The sequence below is a fragment of the Camelus bactrianus genome, chromosome 2 (assembly GCF_048773025.1).
Source record: "Camelus bactrianus isolate YW-2024 breed Bactrian camel chromosome 2, ASM4877302v1, whole genome shotgun sequence".
NCBI lineage: Eukaryota > Metazoa > Chordata > Mammalia > Artiodactyla > Camelidae > Camelus > Camelus bactrianus.
In genome coordinates, this window is record NC_133540.1 from 12923421 (window position 1) to 12951319 (window position 27899).

The following is a 27899-nucleotide window of genomic DNA, read 5'->3' on the forward strand; positions in this document are numbered from 1 at the left end:
ACGAACGACTCTCGACTTTCTCAGTTCTGAGAGATAAGTGTGTGTGAAAGCCGTCTTTCACCTAGCTTGTTGGGAACAAAAAGTTTCTTTTCAGTTGCAAACTCCATTCCATACATATATATGGGGAGGTACTAGCTCCAACTCGGTTTTACAGTGAAAACTGCAGGAACTTCAAACCGGCACTAGGAAACAGACTGATAAAGCAGAGAAATAATGCCTCCTGCAACCCGCTCCCTTGGTGCTAGATGAACGAACGTCTCTCCACTTGCTCAGTTCTGAGAGATAAGTGTGTGTGAAAGCCGTCCTTCACCTAGCTTGTTGGGAACACAAAGTTTCTTTTCAGTTGCAAACTCCATTCCATACATATATATGGGGAGGTACTAGCTCCAACACGGTTTTACAGTGAAAACTGCAGGAACTTCAAACCGGCACTAGGAAACAGACCGAGAAAACAGAGAAAAAATGTCTCCTGCAACCCGTTCCCTTGGTGCTAGATGAACGAACGTCTCTCCACTTGCTCAGTTCTGAGAGATAAGTGTGTGTGAGAGCCGTCCTTCAACTAGCTTGTTGGGAACACAAAGTTTCTTTTCAGTTGCAAACTCCATTCCATACATATATATGGGGAGGTACTAGCTCCAACTCGGTTTTACAGTGAAAACTGCAGGAACTTCAAACCGGCACTAGGAAACAGACTGAGAAAGCAGAGAAAAAATGTCTCCTGCAACCCGTTCCCTTGGTGCTAGATGAACGAACGTCTCTCGACTTGCTCAGTTCTGAGAGATAATTGTGTGTGAAAGCCGTACTTCACCTTGCTTGTTGGGAACACAAAGTTTCTTTTCAGTTTCAAACTCCATTCCATACATATATATGGGGAGGTACTAGCCCCAACTCGGTTTTTCAGTGAAAACTGCAGGAACTTCAAACCGGCACTAGGAAACAGACTGAGAAAGCAGAGAAAAAGTGTCTCCTGCAACCCGTTCCCTTGGTGCTAGATGAACGAACGTCTCTCCACTTGCTCAGTTCTGAGAGATAAGTGTGTGTGAAAGCCGTCCTTCACTTAGCTTGTTGGGAACACAAAGTTTCCTTTCAGTTGCAAACTCCATTCCATACATATATATGGGGAGGTACTAGCCCCAACTCGGTTTTACAGTGAAAACTGCAGGAACTTCAAACCGGCACTAGGAAAAAGTCTGAGAAAGCAGAGAAAAAATGTCTCCTGCAACCCGTTCCCTTGGTGCTAGATGAACGAACGTCTCTCCACTTGCTCAGTTCTGAGAGATAAGTGTGTGTGAAAGCCGTCCTTCACCTAGCTTGTTGGGAACACAAAGTTTCTTTTCAGTTGAAAACTCCATTCCATACATATATATGGGGAGGTACTAGCTCCAACTCGTTTTTTCAGTGAAAACTGCAGGAACTTCAAGCCGGCACTAGGAAACTGACTGATAAAGCAGAGAAATAATGCCTCCTGCAACCCGCTCCCTTGGTGCTAGATGAACGAACGACTCTCGACTTTCTCAGTTCTGAGAGATAAGTGTGTGTGAAAGCCGTCCTTCACCTAGCTTGTTGGGAACACAAAGTTTCTTTTCAGTTGCAAACTCCATTCCATACATATATATGGGGATGTACTAGCTCCAACACGGTTTTACAGTGAAAACTGCAGGAACTTCAAACCGGCACTAGGAAACAAACTGAGAAAGCAGAGAAAAAGTGTCTCCTGCAACCCGTTCCCTTGGTGCTAGATGAACGAACGTCTCTCCACTTGCTCAGTTCTGAGAGATAAGTGTGTGTGAAAGCCGTCCTTCACCTAGCTTGTTGGGAACACAAAGTTTCTTTTCAGTTGCAAACTCCATTCCATACATATATATGGGGAGGTACTAGCCCCAACTCGGTTTTACAGTGAAAACTGCAGGAACTTCAAACCGGCACTAGGAAACAGACTGAGAAAGCAGAGAAAAAGTGTCTCCTGCAACCCGTTCCTTTGGTGCTAGATGAACGAACGTCTCTCCTCTTGCTCAGTTCTGAGAGATAAGTGTGTGTGAAAGCCGTCCTTCACCTAGCTTGTTGGGAACAAAAAGTTTCTTTTCAGTTGCAAACTCCATTCCATACATATATATGGGGAGGTACTAGCTCCAACTCGGTTTTTCAGTGAAAACTGCAGGAACTTCAAGCCGGCACTAGGAAACAGACTGATAAAGCAGAGAAATAATGCCTCCTGCAACCCGCTCCCTTGGTGCTAGTTGAACGAACGACTCTCGACTTTCTCAGTTCTGAGAGATAAGTGTGTGTGAAAGCCGTCCTTCACCTAGCTTGTTGGGAACACAAAGTTTCTTTTCAGTTGCAAACTCCATTCCATACATATATATGGGGAGGTACTAGCTCCAACACGGTTTTACAGTGAAAACTGCAGGAACTTCAAACCGGCACTAGGAAACAAACTGAGAAAGCAGAGAAAAGTGTTTCCTGCAACCCGTTCCCTTGGTGCTAGATGAACGAACGTCTCTCCACTTGCTCAGTTCTGAGAGATAAGTGTGTGTGAAAGCCGTCCTTCACCTAGCTTGTTGGGAACACAAAGTTTCTTTTCAGTTGCAAACTCCATTCCATACATATATATGGGGAGGTAGTAGCCCCAACTCGGTTTTACAGTGAAAACTGCAGGAACTTCAAACCGGCACTAGGAAAAAGTCTGAGAAAGCAGAGAAAAGTGTCTCCTGCAACCCGTTCCCTTGGTGCTAGATGAACGAACGACTCTCGACTTTCTCAGTTCTGAGAGATAAGTGTGTGTGAAAGCCGTCTTTCACCTAGCTTGTTGGGAACAAAAAGTTTCTTTTCAGTTGCAAACTCCATTCCATACATATATATGGGGAGGTACTAGCTCCAACTCGGTTTTACAGTGAAAACTGCAGGAACTTCAAACCGGCACTAGGAAACAGACTGATAAAGCAGAGAAATAATGCCTCCTGCAACCCGCTCCCTTGGTGCTAGATGAACGAACGTCTCTCCACTTGCTCAGTTCTGAGAGATAAGTGTGTGTGAAAGCCGTCCTTCACCTAGCTTGTTGGGAACACAAAGTTTCTTTTCAGTTGCAAACTCCATTCCATACATATATATGGGGAGGTACTATCTCCAACACGGTTTTACAGTGAAAACTGCAGGAACTTCAAACCGGCACTAGGAAACAGACCGAGAAAACAGAGAAAAAATGTCTCCTGCAACCCGTTCCCTTGGTGCTAGATGAACGAACGTCTCTCCACTTGCTCAGTTCTGAGAGATAAGTGTGTGTGAGAGCCGTCCTTCAACTAGCTTGTTGGGAACACAAAGTTTCTTTTCAGTTGCAAACTCCATTCCATACATATATATGGGGAGGTACTAGCTCCAACTCGGTTTTACAGTGAAAACTGCAGGAACTTCAAACCGGCACTAGGAAACAGACTGAGAAAGCAGAGAAAAAATGTCTCCTGCAACCCGTTCCCTTGGTGCTAGATGAACGAACGTCTCTCGACTTGCTCAGTTCTGAGAGATAATTGTGTGTGAAAGCCGTACTTCACCTTGCTTGTTGGGAACACAAAGTTTCTTTTCAGTTTCAAACTCCATTCCATACATATATATGGGGAGGTACTAGCCCCAACTCGGTTTTTCAGTGAAAACTGCAGGAACTTCAAACCGGCACTAGGAAACAGACTGAGAAAGCAGAGAAAAAGTGTCTCCTGCAACCCGTTCCCTTGGTGCTAGATGAACGAACGTCTCTCCACTTGCTCAGTTCTGAGAGATAAGTGTGTGTGAAAGCCGTCCTTCACTTAGCTGGTTGGGAACACAAAGTTTCCTTTCAGTTGCAAACTCCATTCCATACATATATATGGGGAGGTACTAGCCCCAACTCTGTTTTACAGTGAAAACTGCAGGAACTTCAAACCGGCACTAGGAAACAGACTGAGAAAGCAGAGAAAAAATGTCTCCTGCAACCCGTTCCCTTGGTGCTAGATGAACGAACGACTCTCGACTTTCTCAGTTCTGAGAGATAAGTGTGTGTGAAAGCCGTCCTTCACCTAGCTTGTTGGGAATACAAAGTTTCTTTTCAGTTGCAAACTCCATTCCATACATATATATGGGGAGGTACTAGCTCCAACTCGGTTTTACATTGAAAACTGCAGGAACTTCAAACCGGCACTAGGAAACAGACTGAGAAAGCAGAGAAAAAGTGTCTCCTGCAACCCGTTCCCTTGGTGCTAGATGAACGAACGTCTCTCCACTTGCTCAGTTCTGAGAGATAAGTGTGTGTGAAAGCCGTCCTTCACCTAGCTTGTTGGGAACACAAAGTTTCTTTTCAGTTGCAAACTCCATTCCATACATATATATGGAGAGGTACTAGCCCCAACTCGGTTTTACAGTGAAAACTGCAGGAACTTCAAACCGGCACTAGGAAAATGTCTGAGAAAGCAGAGAAAAAATGTCTCCTGCAACCCGTTCCCTTGGTGCTAGATGAACGAACGTCTCTCCACTTGCTCAGTTCTGAGAGATAAGTGTGTGTGAAAGCCGTCCTTCACCTAGCTTGTTGGGAACACAAAGTTTCTTTTCAGTTGAAAACTCCATTCCATACATATATATGGGGAGGTACTAGCTCCAACTCGTTTTTTCAGTGAAAACTGCAGGAACTTCAAGCCGGCACTAGGAAACTGACTGATAAAGCAGAGAAATAATGCCTCCTGCAACCCGCTCCCTTGGTGCTAGATGAACGAACGACTCTCGACTTTCTCAGTTCTGAGAGATAAGTGTGTGTGAAAGCCGTCCTTCACCTAGCTTGTTGGGAACACAAAGTTTCTTTTCAGTTGCAAACTCCATTCCATACATATATATGGGGAGGTACTAGCTCCAACACGGTTTTACAGTGAAAACTGCAGGAACTTCAAACCGGCACTAGGAAACAAACTGAGAAAGCAGAGAAAAAGTGTCTCCTGCAACCCGTTCCCTTGGTGCTAGATGAACGAACGTCTCTCCACTTGCTCAGTTCTGAGAGATAAGTGTGTGTGAAAGCCGTCCTTCACCTAGCTTGTTGGGAACACAAAGTTTCTTTTCAGTTGCAAACTCCATTCCATACATATATATGGGGAGGTACTAGCCCCAACTCGGTTTTACAGTGAAAACTGCAGGAACTTCAAACCGGCACTAGGAAACAGACTGAGAAAGCAGAGAAAAAGTGTCTCCTGCAACCCGTTCCTTTGGTGCTAGATGAACGAACGTCTCTCCTCTTGCTCAGTTCTGAGAGATAAGTGTGTGTGAAAGCCGTCCTTCACCTAGCTTGTTGGGAACAAAAAGTTTCTTTTCAGTTGCAAACTCCATTCCATACATATATATGGGGAGGTACTAGCTCCAACTCGGTTTTTCAGTGAAAACTGCAGGAACTTCAAGCCGGCACTAGGAAACAGACTGATAAAGCAGAGAAATAATGCCTCCTTCAACCCGCTCCCTTGGTGCTAGTTGAACGAACGACTCTCGACTTTCTCAGTTCTGAGAGATAAGTGTGTGTGAAAGCCGTCCTTCACCTAGCTTGTTGGGAACACAAAGTTTCTTTTCAGTTGCAAACTCCATTCCATACATATATATGGGGAGGTACTAGCTCCAACACGGTTTTACAGTGAAAACTGCAGGAACTTCAAACCGGCACTAGGAAACAAACTGAGAAAGCAGAGAAAAGTGTTTCCTGCAACCCGTTCCCTTGGTGCTAGATGAACGAACGTCTCTCCACTTGCTCAGTTCTGAGAGATAAGTGTGTGTGAAAGCCGTCCTTCACCTAGCTTGTTGGGAACACAAAGTTTCTTTTCAGTTGCAAACTCCATTCCATACATATATATGGGGAGGTACTAGCTCCAACACGGTTTTACAGTGAAAACTGCAGGAACTTCAAACCGGCACTAGGAAACAGACTGAGAAAGCAGAGAAAAAGTGTCTCCTGCAACCCGTTCCTTTGGTGCTAGATGAACGAACGTCTCTCCTCTTGCTCAGTTCTGAGAGATAAGTGTGTGTGAAAGCCGTCCTTCACCTAGCTTGTTGGGAACAAAAAGTTTCTTTTCAGTTGCAAACTCCATTCCATACATATATATGGGGAGGTACTAGCTCCAACTCGGGTTTTCAGTGAAAACTGCAGGAACTTCAAGCCGGCACTAGGAAACAGACTGATAAAGCAGAGAAATAATGCCTCCTGCAACCCGCTCCCTTGGTGCTAGTTGAACGAACGACTCTCGACTTTCTCAGTTCTGAGAGATAAGTGTGTGTGAAAGCCGTCCTTCACCTAGCTTGTTGGGAACACAAAGTTTCTTTTCAGTTGCAAACTCCATTCCATACATATATATGGGGAGGTACTAGCTCCAACACGTTTTTACAGTGAAAACTGCAGGAACTTCAAACCGGCACTAGGAAACAAACTGAGAAAGCAGAGAAAAGTGTTTCCTGCAACCCGTTCCCTTGGTGCTAGATGAACGAACGTCTCTCCACTTGCTCAGTTCTGAGAGATAAGTGTGTGTGAAAGCCGTCCTTCACCTAGCTTGTTGGGAACACAAAGTTTCTTTTCAGTTGCAAACTCCATTCCATACATATATATGGGGAGGTACTAGCTCCAACACGGTTTTACAGTGAAAACTGCAGGAACGTCAAACCGGCACTAGGAAACAGACTGAGAAAGCAGAGAAAAAGTGTGTCCTGCAACCCGTTCCCTTGGTGCTAGATGAACGAACGTCTCTCCACTTGCTCAGTTCTGAGAGATAAGTGTGTGTGAAAGCCGTCCTTCACCTAGCTTGTTGGGAACACAAAGTTTCTTTTCAGTTGCAAACTCCATTCCATACATATATATGGGGAGGTACTAGCTCCAACACGGTTTGACAGTGAAAACTGCAGGAACTTCAAACCGGCACTAAGAAACAGACTGAGAAAGCAGAGAAAAAATGTCTCCTGCAACCCGTTCCTTTGGTGCTAGATGAACGAACCTCTCTCCACTTGCTCAGTTCTGAGAGATAAGTGTGTGTGAAAGCCGTCCTTCACCTAGCTTGTTGGGAACACAAAGTTTCCTTTCAGTTGCAAACTCCATTCCATATATATATATGGGGAGGTACTAGCTCCAACTCGTTTTTTCAGTGAAAACTGCAGGAACTTCAAACCGGCACTAGGAAACAGACTGAGAAAGCAGAGAAATAATGTCTTCTGCAACCCGTTCCCTTGGTGTTAGATGAAAGAACGACTCTCGACTTTCTCAGTTCTGAGAGATAAGTGTGTGTGAAAGCCGTCATTCACCTAGCTTGTTGGGAACACAAAGTTTCTTTTCAGTTGCAAACTCCATTCCATACATATATATGGGGAGGTACTAGCTCCAACACGGTTTTACAGTGAAAACTGCAGGAACTTCAAACCGGCACTAGGAAACAGACTGAGAAAGCAGAGAAAAGTGTCCCCTGCAACCCGTTCCCTTGGTGCTAGATGAACGAACGTCTCTCCACTTGCTCAGTTGTGAGAGATAAGTGTGTGTGAAAGCCGTCCTTCACCTAGCTTGTTGGGAACACAAAGTTTCTTTTCAGTTGCAAACTCCATTCCATACATATATATGGGGAGGTAGTAGCCCCAACTCGGTTTTACAGTGAAAACTGCAGGAACTTCAAACCGGCACTAGGAAAAAGTCTGAGAAAGCAGAGAAAAGTGTCTACTGCAACCCGTTCCCTTGGTGCTAGATGAACGAACGACTCTCGGCTTTCTCAGTTCTGAGAGATAAGTGTGTGTGAAAGCCGTCCTTCACCTAGCTTGTTGGGAACAAAAAGTTTCTTTTCAGTTGCAAACTCCATTCCATACATATATATGGGGAGGTACTAGCTCCAACTCGGTTTTACAGTGAAAACTGCAGGAACTTCAAACCGGCACTAGGAAACAGACTGATAAAGCAGAGAAATAATACCTCCTGCAACCCGCTCCCTTGGTGCTAGATGAACGAACGTCTCTCCACTTGCTCAGTTCTGAGAGATAAGTGTGTGTGAAAGCCGTCCTTCACCTAGCTTGTTGGGAACACAAAGTTTCTTTTCAGTTGCAAACTCCATTCCATACATATATATGGGGAGGTACTAGCTCCAACACGGTTTTACAGTGAAAACTGCAGGAACTTCAAACCGGCACTAGGAAACAGACCGAGAAAACAGAGAAAAAATGTCTCCTGCAACCCGTTCCCTTGGTGCTAGATGAACGAACGTCTCTCCACTTGCTCAGTTCTGAGAGATAAGTGTGTGTGAGAGCCGTCCTTCAACTAGCTTGTTGGGAACACAAAGTTTCTTTTCAGTTGCAAACTCCATTCCATACATATATATGGGGAGGAACTAGCTCCAACTCGGTTTTACAGTGAAAACTGCAGGAACTTCAAACCGGCACTAGGAAACAGACTGAGAAAGCAGAGAAAAAATGTCTCCTGCAACCCGTTCCCTTATGCTAGATGAACGAACGTCTCTCGACTTGCTCAGTTCTGAGAGATAATTGTGTGTGAAAGCCGTACTTCACCTTGCTTGTTGGGAACACAAAGTTTCTTTTCAGTTTCAAACTCCATTCCATACATATATATGGGGAGGTACTAGCCCCAACTCGGTTTTTCAGTGAAAACTGCAGGAACTTCAAACCGGCACTAGGAAACAGACTGAGAAAGCAGAGAAAAAGTGTCTCCTGCAACCCGTTCCCTTGGTGCTAGATGAACGAACGTCTCTCCACTTGCTCAGTTCTGAGAGATAAGTGTGTGTGAAAGCCGTCCTTCACCTAGCTTGTTGGGAACACAAAGTTTCCTTTCAGTTGCAAACTCCATTCCATACATATATATGGGGAGGTACTAGCCCCAACTCGGTTTTACAGTGAAAACTGCAGGAACTTCAAACCGGCACTAGGAAACAGACTGAGAAAGCAGAGAAAAAATGTCTCCTGCAACCCGTTCCCTTGGTGCTAGATGAACGAACGACTCTCGACTTTCTCAGTTCTGAGAGATAAGTGTGTGTGAAAGCCGTCCTTCACCTAGCTTGTTGGGAATACAAAGTTTCTTTTCAGTTGCAAACTCCATTCCATACATATATATGGGGAGGTACTAGCTCCAACTCGGTTTTACATTGAAAACTGCAGGAACTTCAAACCGGCACTAGGAAACAGACTGAGAAAGCAGAGAAAAAGTGTCTCCTGCAACCCGTTCCCTTGGTGCTAGATGAACGAACGTCTCTCCACTTGCTAAGTTCTGAGAGATAAGTGTGTGTGAAAGCCGTCCTTCACCTAGCTTGTTGGGAACACAAAGTTTCTTTTCAGTTGCAAACTCCATTCCATACATATATATGGAGAGGTACTAGCCCCAACTCGGTTTTACAGTGAAAACTGCAGGAACTTCAAACCGGCACTAGGAAAAAGTCTGAGAAAGCAGAGAAAAAATGTCTCCTGCAACCCGTTCCCTTGGTGCTAGATGAACGAACGTCTCTCCACTTGCTCAGTTCTGAGAGATAAGTGTGTGTGAAAGCCGTCCTTCACCTAGCTTGTTGGGAACACAAAGTTTCTTTTCAGTTGCAAACTCCATTCCATACATATATAAGGGGAGGTACTAGCTCCAACTCGGTTTTACAGTGAAAACTGCAGGAACTTCAAACCGGGACTAGGAAACAGACTGAGAAAGCAGAGAAAAAGTGTTTCCTGCAACCCGTTCCCTTGGTGCTAGATGAACGAACGTCTCTCCACTTGCTCAGTTCTGAGAGATAAGTGTGTGTGAAAGCCGTCCTTCACCTAGCTTGTTGGGAACACAAAGTTTCTTTTCAGTTGCAAACTCCATTCCATACATATATATGGGGAGGTACTAGCCCCAACTCGGTTTTACAGTGAAAACTGCAGGAACTTCAAACCGGCACTAGGAAACAGACCGAGAAAACAGAGAAAAAATGTCTCCTGCAACCCGTTCCCTTGGTGCTAGATGAACGAACGACTCTCGACTTTCTCATTTCTGAGAGATAAGTGTGTGTGAGAGCCGTACTTCAACTAGCTTGTTGGGAACACAAAGTTTCTTTTCAGTTGAAAACTCCATTCCATACATATATATGGGGAGGTAATAGCTCCAACTCGGTTTTACAGTGAAAACTGCAGGAACTTCAAACCGGCACTAGGAAACAGACTGAGAATGCAGAGAAAAAATGTCTCCTGCAACCCGTTCCCTTGGTGCTAGATGAACGAACGTCTCTCCACTTGCTCAGTTCTGAGAGATAAGTGTGTGTGAAAGCCGTCCTTCACCTAGCTTGTTGGGAACACAAAGTTTCTTTTCAGTTGCAAACTCCATTCCATACATATATATGGGGAGGTACTAGCCCCAACTCGGTTTTACAGTGAAAACTGCAGGAACTTCAAACCGGCACTAGGAAACAGACTGAGAAAGCAGAGAAAAAGTGTCTCCTGCAACCCGTTCCCTTGGTGCTAGATGAACGAACGTCTCTCCACTTGCTCAGTTCTGAGAGATAAGTGTGTGTGAAAGCCGTCCTTCACCTAGCTTGTTGGGAACACAAAGTTTCTTTTCAGTTGCAAACTCCATTCCATACATATATATGGGGAGGTACTAGCCCCAACTCGGTTTTACAGTGAAAACTGCAGGAACTTCAAACCGGCACTAGGAAAAATTCTGAGAAAGCAGAGAAAAAATGTCTCCTGCAACCCGTTCCCTTGGTGCTAGATGAACGAACGACTCTCGACTTTCTCAGTTCTGAGAGATAAGTGTGTGTGAAAGCTGTCCTTCACCTAGCTTGTTGGGAACACAAAGTTTCTTTTCAGTTGCAAACTCCATTCCATACATATATATGGGGAGGTACTAGCCCCAACTCGGTTTTACATTGAAAACTGCAGGAACTTCAAACCGGCACTAGGAAACAGACTGAGAAAGCAGAGAAAAAGTGTCTCCTGTAACCCGTTCCCTTGGTGCTAGATGAACGAACGTCTCTTCACTTGCTCAGTTCTGAGAGATAAGTGTGTGTGAAAGCCGTCCTTCACCTAGCTTGTTGGGAAGACAAAGTTTCTTTTCAGTTGCAAACTCCATTCCATACATATATATGGAGAGGTACTAGCCCCAACTCGGTTTTACAGTGAAAACTGCAGGAACTTCAAACCGGCACTAGGAAACAGACTGAGAAAGCAGAGAAATAGTGTCTCCTGCAACCCGTTCCCTTGGTGCTAGATGAACGAACGTCTCTCCACTTGCTCAGTTCTGAGAGATAAGTGTGTGTGAAAGCCGTCCTTCACCTAGCTTGTTGGGAACACAAAGTTTCTTTTCAGTTGCAAACTCCATTCCATACATATATAAGGGGAGGTACTAGCTCCAACTCGGTTTTACAGTGAAAACTGCAGGAACTTCATACCGGGACTAGGAAACAGACTGAGAAAGCAGAGAAAAAGTGTTTCCTGCAACCCGTTCCCTTGGTGCTAGATGAACGAACGTCTCTCCACTTGCTCAGTTCTGAGAGATAAGTGTGTGTGAAAGCCGTCCTTCACCTAGCTTGTTGGGAACACAAAGTTTCTTTTCAGTTGCAAACTCCATTCCATACATATATATGGGGAGGTACTAGCCCCAACTCGGTTGTACAGTGAAAACTGCAGGAACTTCAAACCGGCACTAGGAAACAGACTGAGAAAGCAGAGAAAAAGTGTCTCCTGCAACCCGTTCCCTTGGTGCTAGATGAACGAACATCTCTCCACTTGCTCAGTTCTGAGAGATAAGTGTGTGTGAAAGCCGTCCTTCACCTAGCTTGTTGGGAACACAAAGTTTCTTTTCAGTTGCAAACTCCATTCCATACATATATATGGGGAGGTACTAGCCCCAACTCGGTTTTACAGTGAAAACTGCAGGAACTTCAAACCGGCACTAGGAAAAAGTCTGAGAAAGCAGAGAAAAAATGTCTCCTGCAACCCGTTCCCTTGGTGCTAGATGAACGAACGACTCTCGACTTTCTCAGTTCTGAGAGATAAGTGTGTGTGAAAGCTGTCCTTCACCTAGCTTGTTGGGAACACAAAGTTTCTTTTCAGTTGCAAACTCCATTCCATACATATATATGGGGAGGTACTAGCCCCAACTCGGTTTTACATTGAAAACTGCAGGAACTTCAAACCGGCACTAGGAAACAGACTGAGAAAGCAGAGAAAAAGTGTCTCCTGTAACCCGTTCCCTTGGTGCTAGATGAACGAACGTCTCTCCACTTGCTCAGTTCTGAGAGATAAGTGTGTGTGAAAGCCGTCCTTCACCTAGCTTGTTGGGAACACAAAGTTTCTTTTCAGTTGCAAACTCCATTCCATACATATATATGGAGAGGTACTAGACCCAACTCGGTTTTACAGTGAAAACTGCAGGAACTTCAAACCGGCACTAGGAAACAGACTGAGAAAGCAGAGAAATAGTGTCTCCTGCAACCCGTTCCCTTGGTGCTAGATGAACGAACGTCTCTCCACTTGCTCAGTTCTGAGAGATAAGTGTGTGTGAAAGCCGTCCTTCACCTAGCTTGTTGGGAACACAAAGTTTCTTTTCAGTTGCAAACTCCATTCCATACATATATAAGGGGAGGTACTAGCTCCAACTCGGTTTTACAGTGAAAACTGCAGGAACTTCAAACCGGGACTAGGAAACAGACTGAGAAAGCAGAGAAAAAGTGTTTCCTGCAACCCGTTCCCTTGGTGCTAGATGAACGAACGTCTCTCCACTTGCTCAGTTCTGAGAGATAAATGTGTGTGAAATCCGTCCTTCAACTAGCTTGTTGGGAACACAAAGTTTCTTTTCAGTTGCAAACTCCATTCCATACATATATATGGGGAGGTACTAGCTCCAACTCGGTTTTACAGTGAAAACTGTTGGAACTTCAAACCGGCAATAGGAAACAGACTGAGAAAGCAGAGAAAAAGTGTCTCCTGCAACCCGTTCCCTTGGTGCTAGATGAACGAACGACTCTCGACTTTCTCATTTCTGAGAGATAAGTGTGTGTGAAAGCCGTCCTTCACCTAGCTCGTTGGGAACACAAATTTTCTTTTCAGTTGCAAACTCCATTCCATACATATATATGGGGAGGTACTAGCTCCAACTCGGTTTTACAGTGAAAACTGCAGGAACTTCAAACCGGCACTAGGAAACAGACTGAGAAAGCAGAGAAAAAGTGTCTCCTGCAACCCGTTCCCTTGGTGCTAGATGAACGAACGTCTCTCCACTTGCTCAGTTCTGAGAGATAAGTGTGTGTGAAAGCCGTCCTTCACCTAGCTTGTTGGGAACACAAAGTTTCTTTTCAGTTGCAAACACCATTCCATACATATATATGGGGAGGTACTAGCTCCAACTCGGTTTTACAGTGTAAACTGCAGGAACTTCAAACCGGCACTAGGAAACAGACTGAGAAAGCAGAGAAAAAGTGTCTCCTGCAACCCGTTCCCTTGGTGCTAGATGAACGAACGTCTCTCCACTTGCTCAGTTCTGAGAGATAAGTGTGTGTGAAAGCCGTTCTTCACCTAGCTTGTTGGGAACACAAAGTTTCTTTTCAGTTGCAAACTCCATTCCATACATATATATGGGGAGGTACTAGCCCCAACTCGGTTTTACAGTGAAAACTGCAGGAACTTCAAACCGGCACTAGGAAAAAGTCTGAGAAAGCAGAGAAAAAATGTCTCCTGCAACCCGTTCCCTTGGTGCTAGATGAACGAACGACTCTCGACTTTCTCAGTTCTGAGAGATAAGTGTGTGTGAAAGCCGTCCTTCACCTAGCTTGTTGGGAACACAAAGTTTCTTTTCAGTTGCAAACTCCATTCCATACATATATATGGGGAGGTACAAGCCCCAACTCGCTTTTACAGTGAAAACTGCAGGAACTTCAAACCGGCACTAGGAAACAGACTGAGAAAGCAGAGAAAAAGTGTCTCCTGCAACCCGTTCCCTTGGTGCTAGATGAACGAACGTCTCTCCACTTGCTCAGTTCTGAGAGATAAGTGTGTGTGAAAGCCGTCCTTCACCTAGCTTGTTGGGAACACAAAGTTTCTTTTCAGTTGCAAACTCCATTCCATACATATATATGGGGAGGTACTAGCCCCAACTCGGTTTTACAGTGAAAACTGCAGGAACTTCAAACCGGCACTAGGAAACAGACTGAGAAAGCAGAGAAAAAGTGTCTCCTGCAACCCGTTCCCTTGGTGCTAGGTGAACGAACGTCTCTCGACTTGCTCAGTTCTGAGAGATAAGTGTGTGTGAAAGCCGTCCTTCACCTAGCTTGTTGGGAACACAAAGTTTCTTTTCAGTTGCAAACTCCATTCCATACATATATATGGGGAGGTACTAGCCCCAACTCGGTTTTACAGTGAAAACTGCAGGAACTTCAAACCGGCACTAGGAAACAGACTGAGAAAGCAGAGAAAAAGTGTCTCCTGCAACCCGTTCCCTTGGTGCTAGATGCACGAATGTCTCTCCACTTGCTCAGTTCTGAGAGATAAGTGTGTGTGAAAGCCGTCCTTCACCTAGCTTGTTGGGAACACAAAGTTTCTTTTCACTTGCAAACTCCATTCCATACATATATATGGGGAGGTACTAGCCCCAACTCGGTTTTACAGTGAAAACTGCAGGAACTTCAAACCGGCACTAGGAAACAGACTGAGAAAGCAGAGAAAAAATGTCTCCTGCAACCCGTTCCCTTGGTGCTAGATGAACGAACGACTCTCGACTTTCTCAGTTCTGAGAGATAAGTGTGTGTGGAAGCTGTCCTTCACCTAGCTTGTTGGGAACACAAAGTTTCTTTTCAGTTGCAAACACCATTCCATACATATATGTGGGGAGGTACTAGCTCCAACTCGGTTTTACAGTGTAAACTGCAGGAACTTCAAACCGGCACTAGGAAACAGACTGAGAAAGCAGAGAAAAAGTGTCTACTGTAACCCGTTCCCTTGGTGCTAGATGAACGAACGTCTCTCCACTTGCTCAGTTCTGAGAGATAAGTGTGTGTGAAAGCCGTCCTTCACCTAGCTTGTTGGGAACACAAAGTTTCTTTTCAGTTGCAAACTCCATTCCATACATATATATGGGGAGGTACTAGCCCCAACTCGGTTTTACAGTGAAAACTGCAGGAACTTCAAACCGGCACTAGGAAACAGACTGAGAAAGCAGAGAAAAAGTGTCTCCTGCAACCCGTTCCCTTGGTGCTAGATGAACGAACGACTCTCGACTTTCTCAGTTCTGAGAGATAAGTGTGTGTGAAAGCCGTCCTTCACCTAGCTTGTTGGGAACACAAAGTTTCTTTTCAGTTGCAAACTCCATTCCATACATATATAAGGGGAGGTACTAGCTCCAACTCGGTTTTACAGTGAAAACTGCAGGAACTTCAAACCGGCACTAGGAAACAGACTGAGAAAGCAGAGAAAAAGTGTCTCCTGCAACCCGTTCCCTTGGTGCTAGATGAACGAATGTCTCTCCACTTGCTCAGTTCTGAGAGATAAGTGTGTGTTTAAGCTGTCCTTCACCTAGCTTGTTGGGAACACAAAGTTTCTTTTCAGTTGCAAACTCCATTCCATACATATATATGGGGAGGTACTAGCTCCAACTGGGTTTTACAGTGAAACCGGCAGGAACTTGAAACAGGAACTAGGAAACAGACTGAGAAAGCAGAGAAAAAGTGTCTCCTGCAACCCGTTCCCTTGGTGCTAGATGAACGAACGTCTCTCCACTTGCTCAGTTCTGAGAGATAAGTGTGTGTGAAAGCCGTCCTTCACCTAGCTTGTTGGGAACACAAAGTTTCTTTTCAGTTGCAAACTCCATTCCATACATATATATGGGGAGGTACTAGCCCCAACTCGGTTTTACAGTGAAAACTGCATTAACTTCAAACCGGCACTAGGAAACAGACTGAGAAAGCAGAGAAAAAGTGTCTCCTGCAACCCGTTCCCTTGGTGCTAGATGAACGAACGTCTCTCCACTTGCTCAGTTCTGAGAGATAAGTGTGTGTGAAAGCCGTCCTTCACCTAGCTTGTTGGGAACACAAAGTTTCTTTTCAGTTGCAAACACCATTCCATACATATATATGGGGAGGTACTAGCTCCAACTCGGTTTTACAGTGTAAACTGCAGGAACTTCAAACCGGCACTAGGAAACAGACTGAGAAAGCAGAGAAAAAGTGTCTCCTGCAACCCGTTCCCTTGGTGCTAGATGAACGAACGTCTCTCCACTTGCTCAGTTCTGAGAGATAAGTGTGTGTGAAAGCCGTTCTTCACCTAGCTTGTTGGGAACACAAAGTTTCTTTTCAGTTGCAAACTCCATTCCATACATATATATGGGGAGGTACTAGCCCCAAATCGGTTTTACAGTGAAAACTGCAGGAACTTCAAACCGGCACTAGGAAAAAGTCTGAGAAAGCAGAGAAAAAATGTCTCCTGCAACCCGTTCCCTTGGTGCTAGATGAACGAACGACTCTCGACTTTCTCAGTTCTGAGAGATAAGTGTGTGTGAAAGCCGTCCTTCACCTAGCTTGTTGGGAACACAAAGTTTCTTTTCAGTTGCAAACTCCATTCCATACATATATATGGGGAGGTACAAGCCCCAACTCGGTTTTACAGTGAAAACTGCAGGAACTTCAAACCGGCACTAGGAAACAGACTGAGAAAGCAGAGAAAAAGTGTCTCCTGCAACCCGTTCCCTTGGTGCTAGATGAACGAACGTCTCTCCACTTGCTCAGTTCTGAGAGATAAGTGTGTGTGAAAGCCGTCCTTCACCTAGCTTGTTGGGAACACAAAGTTTCTTTTCAGTTGCAAACTCCATTCCATACATATATATGGGGAGGTACTAGCCCCAACTCGGTTTTACAGTGAAAACTGCTGGAACTTCAAACCGGCACTAGGAAACAGACCGAGAAAGCAGAGAAAAAGTGTCTCCTGCAACCCGTTCCCTTGGTGCTAGATGAACGAACGACTCTCGACTTTCTCAGTTCTGAGAGATAAGTGTGTGTGAAAGCCGTCCTTCACCTAGCTTGTTGGGAACACAAAGTTTCTTTTCAGTTGCAAACTCCATTCCATACATATATATGGGGAGGTACTAGCTCCAACTCGGTTTTACAGTGAAAACTGCAGGAACTTCAAACCGGCACTAGGAAACAGACTGAGAAAGCAGAGAAAAAGTGTCTCCTGCAACCCGTTCCCTTGGTGCTAGATGAACGAACGTCTCTCGACTTGCTCAGTTCTGAGAGATAAGTGTGTGTGAAAGCCGTCCTTCACCTAGCTTGTTGGGAACACAAAGTTTCTTTTCAGTTGCAAACTCCATTCCATACATATATATGGGGAGGTACTAGCCCCAACTCGGTTTTACAGTGAAAACTGCAGGAACTTCAAACCGGCACTAGGAAACAGACTGAGAAAGCAGAGAAAAAGTGTCTCCTGCAACCCGTTCCCTTGGTGCTAGATGCACGAATGTCTCTCCACTTGCTCAGTTCTGAGAGATAAGTGTGTGTGAAAGCCGTCCTTCACCTAGCTTGTTGGGAACACAAAGTTTCTTTTCACTTGCAAACTCCATTCCATACATATATATGGGGAGGTACTAGCTCCAACTCGGTTTTACAGTGAAAACTGCAGGAACTTCAAACCGGCACTAGGAAACAGACTGAGAAAGCAGAGAAAAAATGTCTCCTGCAACCCGTTCCCTTGGTGCTAGATGAACGAACGACTCTCGACTTTCTCAGTTCTGAGAGATAAGTGTGTGTGGAAGCTGTCCTTCACCTAGCTTGTTGGGAACACAAAGTTTCTTTTCAGTTGCAAACACCATTCCATACATATATGTGGGGAGGTACTAGCTCCAACTCGGTTTTACAGTGTAAACTGCAGGAACTTCAAACCGGCACTAGGAAACAGACTGAGAAAGCAGAGAAAAAGTGTCTACTGTAACCCGTTCCCTTGGTGCTAGATGAACGAACGTCTCTCCACTTGCTCAGTTCTGAGAGATAAGTGTGTGTGAAAGCCGTCCTTCACCTAGCTTGTTGGGAACACAAAGTTTCTTTTCAGTTGCAAACTCCATTCCATACATATATATGGGGAGGTACTAGCCCCAACTCGGTTTTACAGTGAAAACTGCAGGAACTTCAAACCGGCACTAGGAAACAGACTGAGAAAGCAGAGAAAAAGTGTCTCCTGCAACCCGTTCCCTTGGTGCTAGATGAACGAACGACTCTCGACTTTCTCAGTTCTGAGAGATAAGTGTGTGTGAAAGCCGTCCTTCACCTAGCTTGTTGGGAACACAAAGTTTCTTTTCAGTTGCAAACTCCATTCCATACATATATAAGGGGAGGTACTAGCTCCAACTCGGTTTTACAGTGAAAACTGCAGGAACTTCAAACCGGCACTAGGAAACAGACTGAGAAAGCAGAGAAAAAGTGTCTCCTGCAACCCGTTCCCTTGGTGCTAGATGAACGAACGTCTCTCCACTTGCTCAGTTCTGAGAGATAAGTGTGTGTTTAAGCTGTCCTTCACCTAGCTTGTTGGGAACACAAAGTTTCTTTTCAGTTGCAAACTCCATTCCATACATATATATGGGGAGGTACTAGCTCCAACTGGGTTTTACAGTGAAACCGGCAGGAACTTGAAACAGGAACTAGGAAACAGACTGAGAAAGCAGAGAAAAAGTGTCTCCTGCAACCCGTTCCCTTGGTGCTAGATGAACGAACGTCTCTCCACTTGCTCAGTTCTGAGAGATAAGTGTGTGTGAAAGCCGTCCTTCACCTAGCTTGTTGGGAACACAAAGTTTCTTTTCAGTTGCAAACTCCATTCCATACATATATATGGGGAGGTACTAGCCCCAACTCGGTTTTACAGTGAAAACTGCATTAACTTCAAACCGGCACTAGGAAACAGACTGAGAAAGCAGAGAAAAAGTGTCTCCTGCAACCCGTTCCCTTGGTGCTAGATGAACGAACGTCTCTCCACTTGCTCAGTTCTGAGAGATAAGTGTGTGTGAAAGCCGTCCTTCACCTAGCTTGTTGGGAACACAAAGTTTCTTTTCAGTTGCAAACTCCATTCCATACATATACATTGGGAGGTACTAGCCCCAACTCGGTTTTACAGTGAAAACTTCAGGAACTTCAAACCCGCACTAGGAAACAGACTGAGAAAGCAGAGAAAAATGTCTCCTGCAAACCGTTCCCTTGGTGCTAGATGAACGAACGTCTCTCCACTTGCTCAGTTCTGAGAGATAAGTGTGTGTGAAAGCCGTCCTTCACCTAGCTTGTTGGGTACACAAAGTTTCTTTTCAGTTGCAAACTCCATTCCATACATATATATGGAGAGGTACTAGCTCCAACTCGGTTTTACAGTGAAAACTGCAGGAACTTAAAACCGGGACTAGGAAACAGACTAAGAAAGCAGAGAAAAAGTGTTTCCTGCAACCCGTTCCCTTGGTGCTAGATGAACGAACGTCTCTCCACTTGCTCAGTTCTGAGAGATAAATGTGTGTGAAATCCGTCCTTCAACTAGCTTGTTGGGAACACAAAGTTTCTTTTCAGTTGCAAACTCCATTCCGTACATATATATGGGGAGGTACTAGCTCCAACTCGGTTTTACAGTGAAAACTGCTGGAACTTCAAACCGGCACTAGGAAACAGACTGAGAAAGCAGAGAAAAAGTGTCTCCTGCAACCCGTTCCCTTGGTGCTAGATGAATGAACGACTCTCGACTTTCTCAGTTCTGAGACATAATTGTGTGTGAAAGCCGTCCTTCACCTAGCTTGTTGGGAACACAAAGTTTCTTTTCAGTTGCAAACTCCATTCCATACATATATATGGGTAGGTACTAGCTCCAACTCGGTTTTACAGTGAAAACTGCAGGAACTTCAAACCGGCACTAGGAAACAGACTGAGAAATCAGAGAAAAAGTGTCTCCTGCAACCCGTTCCCTTGGTGCTAGATGAACGAACGTCTCTGTACATGCTCAGTTTTGAGAGATAAGTGTGTGTGAAAGCCGTCCTTCACCTAGCTTGTTGGGAACACAAAGTTTCTTTTCAGTTGCAAACTCCATTCCATACATATATATGGGGAGGTACTAGCCCCAACTCGGTTTTACAGTGAAAACTGCATTAACTTCAAAACGGCACTAGGAAACAGACTGAGAAAGCAGAGAAATAGTGTCTCCTGCAACCCGTTCCCTTGGTGCTAGATAAACGAACGTCTCTCCACTTGCTCAGTTCTGAGAGATAAGTGTGTGTGAAAGCCGTCCTTCACCTAGCTTGTTGGGAACACAAAGTTTCTTTTCAGTTGCAAACTCCATTCCATACATATATATGGGGAGGTACTAGCCCCAACTCGGTTTTACAGTGAAAACTGCAGGAACTTCAAACCGGCACTAGGAAACAGACTGAGAAAGCAGAGAAAAAGTGTCTCCTGCAACCCGTTCCCTCGGTGCTAGATGAACGAACGTCTCTCCACTTGCTCAGTTCTGAGAGATAAGTGTGTGTGAAAGCCGTCCTTCACCTAGCTTGTTGGGAACACAAAGTTTCTATTCAGTTGCAAACTCCATTCCATACATATACATTGGGAGGTACTAGCTGCAACTCGGTTTTACAGTGAAAACTGCAGGAACTTCAAACCCGCACTAGGAAACAGACTGAGAAAGCAGAGAAAAAGTGTCTCCTGCAAACCGTTCCCTTGGTGCTAGATGAACGAACGTCTCTCCACTTGCTCAGTTCTGAGAGATAAGTGTGTGTGAAAGCCGTCCTTCACCTAGCTTGTTGGGAACACAAAGTTTCTTTTCAGTTGCAAACTCCATTCCATACATATATAAGGGGAGGTACTAGCTCCAACTCGGTTTTACAGTGAAAACTGCAGGAACTTCAAACCGGGACTAGGAAACAGACTGAGAAAGCAGAGAAAAAGTGTTTCCTGCAACCCGTTCCCTTGGTGCTAGATGAACGAACGTCTCTCCACTTGCTCAGTTCTGAGAGATAAGTGTGTGTTTAAGCTGTCCTTCACCTAGCTTGTTGGGAACACAAAGTTTCTTTTCAGTTGCAAACTCCATTCCGTACATATATATGGGGAGGTACTAGCTCCAACTCGGTTTTACAGTGAAAACTGCTGGAACTTCAAACCGGCACTAGGAAAAAGACTGAGAAAGCAGAGAAAAAGTGTCTCCTGCAACCCGTTCCCTTGGTGCTAGATGAATGAACGACTCTCGACTTTCTCATTTCTGAGAGATAATTGTGTGTGAAAGCCGTCCTTCACCTAGCTTGTTGGGAACACAAAGTTTCTTTTCAGTTGCAAACTCCATTCCATACATATATATGGGGAGGTACTAGCTCCAACTCGGTTTTACAGTGAAAACTGCAGGAACTTCAAACCGGCACTAGGAAACAGACTGAGAAATCAGAGAAAAAGTGTCTCCTGCAACCCGTTCCCTTGGTGCTAGATGAACGAACGTCTCTCCACTTGCTCAGTTTTGAGAGATAAGTGTGTGTGAAAGCCGTCCTTCACCTAGCTTGTTGGGAACACAAAGTTTCTTTTCAGTTGCAAACTCCATTCCATACATATATATGGGGAGGTACTAGCCCCAACTCGGTTTTACAGTGAAAACTGCATTAACTTCAAAACGGCACTAGGAAACAGACTGAGAAAGCAGAGAAAAAGTGTCTCCTGCAACCCGTTCCCTTGGTGCTAGATGAACGAACGTCTCTCCACTTGCTCAGTTCTGAGAGATAAGTGTGTGTGAAAGCCGTCCTTCACCTAGCTTGTTGGGAACACAAAGTTTCTTTTCAGTTGCAAACTCCATTCCATACATATATATGGAGAGGTACTAGACCCAACTCGATTTTACAGTGAAAACTGCAGGAACATCAAACCGGTACTAGGAAACAGACTGAGAAAGCAGAGAAAAAATGTCTCCTGCAACCCGTTCCCTTGGTGCTAGATGAACGAACGTCTCTCCACTTGCTCAGTTCTGAGAGATAAGTGTGTGTGAAAGCCGTCCTTCACCTAGCTTGTTGGGAACACAAAGTTTCTTTTCAGTTCCAAACTCCATTCCATACATATATATGGGGAGGTTCTAGCCCCAACTCGGTTTTACAGTGAAAACTGCAGGAACTTCAAACCGGCACTAGGAAACAGACTGAGAAAGCAGGAAAAAAATGTCTCCTGCAACCCGTTCCCTTGGTGCTAGATGAACGAACGACTCTCGACTTTCTCAGTTCTGAGAGATAAGTGTGTGTGAAAGCTGTCCTTCACATAGCTTGTTGGGAACACAAAGTTTCTTTTCAGTTGCAAACACCATTCCATACATATATATGGGGAGGTACTAGCTCCAACTCGGTTTTACAGTGAAAACTGCAGGAACTTCAAACCGGCACTAGGAAACAGACTGAGGAAGCAGAGAAAAAGTGTCTCCTGCAACCCGTTCCCTTGGTGCTAGATGAACGAACGACTCTCGACTTTCTCAGTTCTGAGAGATAAGTGTGTGTGAAAGCCGTCCTTCACCTAGCTTGTTGGGAACACAAAGTTTCTTTTCAGTTGCAAACTCCATTCCATACTTATATATGGGGAGGTACTAGCTCCAACTCGGTTTTACAGTGAAAACTGCAGGAACTTCAAACCGGCACTAGGAAACAGATTGAGAAAGCAGAGAAAAAGTGTCTCCTGCAACCCGTTCCCTTGGTTCTAGATGAACGAACGTCTCTCCACTTGCTCAGTTCTGAGAGATAAGTGTGTGTGAAAGCCGTCCTTCACCTAGCTTGTTGGGAACACAAAGTTTCTTTTCAGTTGCAAACTCCATTCCATACATATATATGGGGAGGTACTAGCCCCAACTCGGTTTTACAGTGAAAACTGCATTAACTTCAAACCGGCACTAGGAAACAGACTGAGAAAGCAGAGAAAAAGTGTCTCCTGCAACCCGTTCCCTTGGTGCTAGATGAACGAACGTCTCTCCACTTGCTCAGTTCTGAGAGATAAGTGTGTGTGAAAGCCGTCCTTCACCTAGCTTGTTGGGAACACAAAGTTTCTTTTCAGTTGCAAACTCCATTCCATACATATATATGGAGAGGTACTAGACCCAACTCGATTTTACAGTGAAAACTGCAGGAACTTCAAACCGGTACTAGGAAACAGACTAAGAAAGCAGAGAAAAAATGTCTCCTGCATCCCGTTCCCTTGGTGCTAGATGAACGAACGTCTCTCCACTTGCTCAGTTCTGAGAGATAAGTGTGTGTGAAAGCCGTCCTTCACCTAGCTTGTTGGGAACACAAAGTTTCTTTTCAGTTGCAAACTCAATTCCATACATATATATGGGTAGGTACTAGCTCCAACACGGTTTGACAGTGAAACCTGCATTAACTTCAAAACGGCACGAAGAAACAGCCTGAGAAAGCAGAGAAAAAATGTCTCCTGCAACCCGTTCCCTTGGTGCTAGATGAACGAACGACTCTCGACTTTCTCAGTTCTGAGAGATAAGTGTGTGTGAAAGCTGTCCTTCACCTAGCTTGTTGGGAACACAAAGTTTCTTTTCAGTTGCAAACACCATTCCATACATATATATGGGGAGGTACTAGCTCCAACTCGGTTTTACAGTGAAAACTGCAGGAACTTCAAACCGGCACTAGGAAACAGACTGAGAAAGCAGAGAAAAAGTGTCTCCTGCAACCCGTTCCCTTGGTTCTAGATGAACGAACGTCTCTCCACTTGCTCAGTTCTGAGAGATAAGTGTGTGTGAAAGCCGTCCTTAACCTAGCTTGTTGGGAACACAAAGTTTCTTTTCAGTTGCAAACTCCATTCCATACATATATATGGGGAGGTACTAGCCCCAACTCGGTTTTACAGTGAAAACTGCATTAACTTCAAACCGGCACTAGGAAACAGACTGAGAAAGCAGAGAAAAAGTGTCTCCTGCAACCCGTTCCCTTGGTGCTAGATGAACGAACGTCTCTCCACTTGCTCAGTTCTGAGAGATAAGTGTGTGTGAAAGCCGTCCTTCACCTAGCTTGTTGGGAACACAAAGTTTCTTTTCAGTTGCAAACTCCATTCCATACATATATATGGAGAGGTACTAGACCCAACTCGATTTTACAGTGAAAACTGCAGGAACTTCATACCGGTACTAGGAAACAGACTAAGAAAGCAGAGAAAAAATGTCTCCTGCATCCCGTTCCCTTGGTGCTAGATGAACGAACGTCTCTCCACTTGCTCAGTTCTGACAGATAACTGTGTGTGAAAGCCGTCCTTCACCTAGCTTGTTGGGAACACAAAGTTTCTTTTCAGTTGCAAACTCAATTCCATACATATATATGGGTAGGTACTAGCTCCAAAACGGTTTGACAGTGAAACCTGCATTAACTTCAAAACGGCACTAAGAAACAGCCTGAGAAAGCAGAGAAAAAATGTCTCCTGCAACCCGTTCCCTTGGTGCTAGATGAACGAACGACTCTCGACTTTCTCAGTTCTGAGAGATAAGTGTGTGTGAAAGCTGTCCTTCACCTAGCTTGTTGGGAACACAAAGTTTCTTTTCAGTTGCAAACACCATTCCATACATATATGTGGGGAGGTACTAGCTCCAACTCGGTTTTACAGTGAAAACTGCAGGAACTTCAAACCGGCACTAGGAAACAGAGAAAGCAGAGAAAAAGTGTCTCCTGCAACCCGTTCCCTTGGTGCTAGATGAACGAACGTCTCTCCAATTGCTCAGTTCTGAGAGATAAGTGTGTGTGAAAGCCGTCCTTCACCTAGCTTGTTGGGAACACAAAGTTTCTTTTCAGTTGCAAACTCCATTCGATACATATATATGGGGAGGTACTAGCTCCAACTCGGTTTTACAGTGAAAACGGCAGGAACTTGAAACAGGAACTAGGAAACAGACTGAGAAAGCAGAGAAAAAGTGTCTCCTGCAACCCGTTCCCTTGGTGTTAGATGAACGAACGTCTCTGTACATGCTCATTTCTGAGAGATAAGTGTGTGTGAAAGCCGTCCTTCACGTAGCTTGTTGGGAACACAAAGTTTCTTTTCAGTTGCAAACTCCATTCCATACATATATATGGGGAGGTACTAGCTCCAACTCGGTTTTACAGTGAAAACTGCAGGAACTTCAAACCGGCACTAGGAAACAGACTGAGAAAGCAGAGAAAAAGTGTCTCCTGCAACTCGTTAACTTGGTGCTAGAGGAACGAACGTCTCTCCACTTGCTAAGTTCTGAGAGATATGTGTGTGTGAAAGCAGTCTTTCACCTAGCTTGTTGGGAACACAAAGTTTCTTTTCAGTTGCAAACTCCATTCCATACATATATATGGGGAGGTACTAGCTCCAACTCGGTTTTACAGTGAAAACTGCAGGAACTTCAAACCGGCACTAGGAAACAGACTGAGAAAGCAGAGAAAAAGTGTCTCCTGCAACCCGTTCCCTTGGTGCTAGAGGAACGAACGTCTCTCCACTTGCTCAGTTCTGAGAGACAAGTGTGTGTGAAATCCGTCCTTCAACTAGTTTGTTGGGAACACAAAGTTTCTTTTCAGTTGCAAACTCCATTCCATACATATATATGGGTAGGTACAAGCTCCAACACGGTTTTACAGTGAAAACTGCATTAACTTCAAACCGGCACTAAGAAACAGACTGAGAAAGCAGAGAAATAGTGTCTCCTGCAACCCGTTCCCTTGGTGCTAGATGAACGAACGTCTCTCCACTTGCTCAGTTCTGAGAGATAAGTGTGTGTGAAAGCCGTCCTTCACCTAGCTTGTTGGGAACACAAAGTTTCTTTTCAGTTGCAAACTCCATTCCATACATATATATGGGGAGGTACTAGCCCCAACTCGGTTTTACAGTGAAAACTGCAGGAACTTCAAACCGGCACTAGGAAACAGACTGAGAAAGCAGAGAAATAATGTCTCCTGCAACCCGTTCCCTTGGTGCTAGATGAACGAACGACTCTCGACTTTCTCATTTCTGAGAGATAATTGTGTGTGAAAGCCGTACTTCACCTAGCTTGTTGGGAACACAAAGTTTCTTTTCAGTTGCAAACTCCATTCCATACATATATATGGGGAGGTACTAGCTCCAACTCGGTTTTACAGTGAAAACTGCAGGAACTTCAAACCGGCACTAGGAAACAGACTGAGAAAGCAGAGAAAAAATGTCTCCTGCAACCCGTTCCCTTGGTGCTAGATGAACGAACGTCTCTCCACTTGCTCAGTTCTGAGAGATAAGTGTGTGTGAAAGCCGTCCTTCACCTAGCTTGTTGGGAACACAAAGTTTCTTTTCAGTTGCAAACTCCATTCCATACATATATATGGAGAGGTACTAGACCCAACTCGATTTTACAGTGAAAACTGCAGGAACTTCAAACCGGTACTAGGAAACAGACTAAGAAAGCAGAGAAAAAATGTCTCCTGCATCCCGTTCCCTTGGTGCTAGATGAACGAACGTCTCTCCACTTGCTCAGTTCTGAGAGATAACTGTGTGTGAAAGCCGTCCTTCACCTAGCTTGTTGGGAACACAAAGTTTCTTTTCAGTTGCAAACTCAATTCCATACATATATATGGGTAGGTACTAGCTCCAACACGGTTTGACAGTGAAACCTGCATTAACTTCAAAACGGCACTAAGAAACAGCCTGAGAAAGCAGAGAAAAAATGTCTCCTGCAACCCGTTCCCTTGGTGCTAGATGAACGAACGACTCTCGACTTTCTCAGTTCTGAGAGATAAGTGTGTGTGAAAGCTGTCCTTCACCTAGCTTGTTGGGAACACAAAGTTTCTTTTCAGTTGCAAACACCATTCCATACATATATGTGGGGAGGTACTAGCTCCAACACGGTTTTACAGTGAAAACTGCAGGAACTTCAAACCGGCACTAGGAAACAGAGAAAGCAGAGAAAAAGTGTCTCCTGCAACCCGTTCCCTTGGTGCTAGATGAACGAAGGTCTCTCCACTTGCTCAGTTCTGAGAGATAAGTGTGTGTGAAAGCCGTCCTTCACCTAGCTTGTTGGGAACACAAAGTTTCTTTTCAGTTGCAAACTCCATTCGATACATATATATGGGGAGGTACTAGCTCCAACTCGGTTTTACAGTGAAAACGGCAGGAACTTGAAACAGGAACTAGGAAACAGACTGAGAAAGCAGAGAAAAAGTGTCTCCTGCAACCCGTTCCCTTGGTGTTAGATGAACGAACGTCTCTGTACATGCTAATTTCTGAGAGAAAAGTGTGTGTGAAAGCCGTCCTTCACGTAGCTTGTTGGGAACACAAAGTTTCTTTTCAGTTGCAAACTCCATTCCATACATATATATGGGGAGGTACTAGCTCCAACTCGGTTTTACAGTGAAAACTGCAGGAACTTCAAACCGGCACTAGGAAACAGACTGAGAAAGCAGAGAAAAAGTGTCTCCTGCAACTCGTTAACTTGGTGCTAGAGGAACGAACGTCTCTCCACTTGCTAAGTTCTGAGAGATATGTGTGTGTGAAAGCAGTCTTTCACCTAGCTTGTTGGGAACACAAAGTTTCTTTTCAGTTGCAAACTCCATTCCATACATATATATGGGGAGGTACTAGCTCCAACTCGGTTTTACAGTGAAAACTGCAGGAACTTCAAACCGGCACTAGGAAACAGACTGAGAAAGCAGAGAAAAAGTGTCTCCTGCAACCCGTTCCCTTGGTGCTAGAGGAACGAACGTCTCTCCACTTGCTCAGTTCTGAGAGACAAGTGTGTGTGAAATCCGTCCTTCAACTAGTTTGTTGGGAACACAAAGTTTCTTTTCAGTTGCAAACTCCATTCCATACATATATATGGGTAGGTACAAGCTCCAACACGGTTTTACAGTGAAAACTGCATTAACTTCAAACCGGCACTAAGAAACAGACTGAGAAAGCAGAGAAAAAGTGTCTCCTGCAACCCGTTCCCTTGGTGCTAGATGAACGAACGTCTCTCCACTTGCTCAGTTC